Source organism: Cyprinodon variegatus, unplaced genomic scaffold (genome assembly GCF_000732505.1).
Source record: "Cyprinodon variegatus isolate N-32 unplaced genomic scaffold, C_variegatus-1.0 Scaffold161, whole genome shotgun sequence".
In the NCBI taxonomy this organism is placed as follows: domain Eukaryota; kingdom Metazoa; phylum Chordata; class Actinopteri; order Cyprinodontiformes; family Cyprinodontidae; genus Cyprinodon; species Cyprinodon variegatus.
Genome location: NW_015150614.1, coordinates 1,264,772 through 1,269,039, shown reverse-complemented (window position 1 = coordinate 1,269,039; position 4,268 = coordinate 1,264,772).

Below are 4,268 nucleotides of genomic sequence, written 5' to 3'. Positions count from 1 at the left end.
ATTGATCTGTTCTAAGCATCTAAACAACACTCTAAATTGGGCCTACTCACCTGGTGACATTTTGATGTAAAGCTGTGTTATCTGAGCTAATGGGAGCATTTAGGAGGGGCCCCAGATTGGAGCCTTGAAGAACCTGGATGTGATGTTTCTGGTCAAAGTTCCCTACTGACACATAAAAGTTCTTGTCCTTCAGGTAGGTTTTAAACCAGTCCAGCTCTGTTCCAGAGAGGCCAACCCAGGTTTCCAGACACTCAGATAAAATTGAGTGATCAACAGTATCAAACGCTGCACTAAGGTCCAAAAGTACCAGCACTGTGATTCCTCCAGAGTCTGAGTTTATACAGACATCATTGAACACCTTAATCAGGATATTATCTGTACTGTGGTTGCCACAGAAACCTGACTGGAAGACATCAAAGCAGGTGGTCATGTTGAGAAGGCATTTTACTGTTGAAACCCAACTTTTTCAATCCTTACTGATGAAGAGGAGGTTTGAGATGGTTCTGTAGTTCTATAGGAACAATTTGTCCAAGCTTCTCTTTTTGAACAATAGCCTGTTGTATTTAAGGCTCGTGGGAAAACACCCAACATAAGGGATGTGTTTATGATTTGAAACAAATCAGACTTTTAAACAGACGAAACCTTCTTAATTAAACCTGTAGGTAAAACATCAAGACAGCAGAAATAGGAGCTTAGCTGCTGTACACTTTCTTCTAAACTTTTGCTGTTTATTGGGCAGAATTGGGACATTTTAACAGGGTTGTCTTTAAGAGAGTTTATTCAAACCGGAGACAGCATTGGTAATGGAGTTGATGTGATGTGCAGACTGCTTTTCTAATGTATTGTATTTTCTCAGTAAACAACTTCTCAAAGTCATTGCTGAGCTTTTTAGACCTAAGTTCATCTGCCATGGAGAAAAGAGGATTTGTTATCCTGTCGACCGAGGCAAATCAGGTGCGAGTATTAATGTTTTTTTCTTAAAATCTCAGAGAAGAAACACTCTCTTGCATTTTTTAGTTGTGAATTATATTATTGAAGCCTCCCTTTATAGCGTACATAGTGAACTTTGAGTCCATTATTCCATCATTTTCGTTTAGCTTTTCAGCACTCCCTCCTTTCTTTTCTTACTGCTGGAGCGTTTCTCTATTTAGATTTCCCCTTCCGAAAGATGACTTTTAGTTAAAATAAAGCACTGAAATCACTGATGTCTGTAATTGTACTGTCCATGATGATACACTTTCTTATAACATTTCTTTTGGTAATTAGATCAGTGGGAAAATGGTTTCAAAGTAAAAAGAAAAATGTTCTGATAGGGCAACATCAGTTACAGAAACATTAGAAATATTTAGACCTTTGTTGATGACCAGGTCCAAAACATGTCCTCGATTGGAAATTGGCTATTTAACATGTTGAGTCAAAGCAAACATTTTTACGTGTATCACACAGTTCTTTTGCACCTTTGTCAACATGAACATTAAAGTCTCTCACAATAATTAAGTAGTCATGTTCAACACACATCTCAGATAAAAGTTAATTGAGATCATTAAAAAGTTTGTTCAGGACTTTGGAGGCCTGTAAACATTCCCAAACATGGCTCGAAAAGGGCCTTGTACTTGGGAAAGCCAGATATTCAAAAGATTCAAAGTCACCCAGGATCACTTTACTACAACTTAGTGAATCAATAAAAAAAAGTAAAAAGCCCTTCCCCTATTTTTAAACAGTCTGTTCTGATGGAGAAAATAGTAGTTTGGAGGTGAGGTCTCTAATCAAATCGGCGTCTCATTATTTTCATCTCTCTCCATTCGAAACATAAAATATATGGTAAATGGCCTGTACTTCTAATGCTCTTTTTCAAGTCAGGAGACTTGACCAAAGCGCTTTACATTACATTCAGTCATTCACAAACACACTGATGGTGGCATGCACATACATTATAGCCAATGCTGCCCTGGGGCTCACTGACATAAGCACCCATACACAGGTGCCACCAGGCCCTCTGACCAATGTGGGTGAAGTGTCCTGCCAAAGGACACAACGACACTGAAAGTTGGAGCTGGGGATCGAAAATCAAGATTTTTCTGAGTAATTGAGTCTCTGATTAAAAATGACTTTCCTGACAGAGATCTTATGTTGGTTAAAGCCAGATTAAATACCTTAGTTGATATTGTCTCTCTAGCTGGTCTTAAACACCCATCTCTTCATAGACCCTCTCCCACCCCAGCACCTGTAGAGAAGTACTGTATGTACTTCACCGCCCTTCCTACCGCGCTACCTCTTTCTGCAATTTCCCCTTTAGCCTGCTTTACATCTCTGCACTGTCACCCTTCCTACCGTTAAGAGCCTCACTACTGGTTCTTTTTCTTAGTAGCCTATTGTTAGCTTTGATATTAACTGCAGCATAACATCCTCATTTGTTAGTAACTTTGAAATTAAATATCTGCCAAAAGAACAAACATAAACAGTGAATCAATATACACAAGCAAGTATACAACTGAACAGTTAAAAGAAGCAATCTAGTTAAATTTAAAACCTAAATCAAATTTTTAAAACTGCTTATAAACAGGTCTATAATGGCAGCATGGCTGAACAGCAAAGTTGCAGAGCCCAGTGGCCCAACTTCTTCCAGATATAAACCTTTGCTTTTATATATAAAATTAGCTGTTTTCTCTCTTCCAAAAACACAATTTTTACCCATATCCTTAAGTTAACAAGTTACGTCTCCTTATAGTTGGAGAAAAGCAACGTGAAAGCAGTCTTCTTTTTTCTTTATTAACTAGGGATGTCCGGATACAACTTTTTTCATTTCCAATAAGATGTTGCAGCTCTGAGTATGATCTAAACCCATATTGACCGGGTATGATATGAGCATTAATCATACATAGTTTTATTAATTATTTTATAGGGTGGAATGATAAAAAAAAGGTTTGATCAAGTGACATTTCTCAAACACAGAACAGTACTTAGCATCAGATATGAGAACAATTGACCCATTTCTTATTAACCAAAAAGTCACATAGACTTTACACAAAAGCAAATAAAAGCAAAGTATTACAATGAGCTTTCTAATATCAGAGATTTTAGAGGCAGGCCTAAACATTCCACATTTATTTTTTAGCTGATATTGGGCCGCTTTCCGATATCATTATCGGATAGTGACACCCCTATCCTCAAAAAACCCACAGAAACTACAACTTACAAGTGTTTGTAAAAATCTGTGTTCCAGTTGCAAAGTGGCTCAGGTTATCCTGAGCTATCTCTATAATTATGCTGCTATAGGCTTAGACGTCTGGAGGACATAGGGACCCCTTTTTCATCATTCTGTGTCATTCTATCTCTATTCTCCAACTCTGCAGAATCTGTTAGGTCAGTCTCTAACGTTATGCTCTCTCTGCTTTTTCTGATAGTAGCTTCATCTGGTCTGTTCCTGTTTGGCTGTGACCCCATCCTGGAGAGAAATATCACCTGTGCTTCTGCCATCAACACCTTAGTTTATAGATGTTCAAGATCGGCCTGTTTTTCCAGTGTTGTCCTGTTTCTCTGACTATGACTAAATGGTTGTGCTCTCTTTAACCTCTGACATGGGAGCTGGCATGGAGCTCGTCTGCCTGGCTGTGTGTTTCCTGGACAGGGCCGCCTGTGGTTTATTGTTGCCTTTGTATCTCTGCTTCTTTTTGTATGTCTGCTTATGTCTCTTTAGCAGATGGCCGCTCACACTGAGCCTGGTTCTGCTGGAGGTTTCTCCCTGTTAATAGGGTGTTTTTCCTCTCCACCTTCGCCACAAGCATGCTTAGTGTGAGGGATTGCCTTCATGTCAACTAGTTGACGAAATCAGCTGGTTTTCCTTAGATAGAAAACTTTGAATCAATTTTACGGCATGATCTGGTTGAATTGTAAAGTCCCTTGAGAGGCACTAGAGAAATAAACTGAATTGAATTGTTCATAATACTTTTTTTATTTTGTTCTGAATTTTTTAAATCAGAAAAGAGCAGAACAATTAAATGCTCAGTCCTTAACAAAATAAACAAAGGAAAATAAGTATTAGAATAATCTCTCTCTAATAGGTTACTTAATGCATCGTAACTATAATTTACTAAAATCCATAAGTAAAAACTTAGTAGAGCAGCAGCGGTAGAAGCATATCTATGTGTTTCAGATCTATGCGGCGGGAACGCCCCTCTCCAGCTTGCAGCTGACAACAAGCACGTGACCAGGCGTGTTTACACCTGCTTCTCTCACTACTCACCGTGACTGCGCCGCTGCCTGTCAGA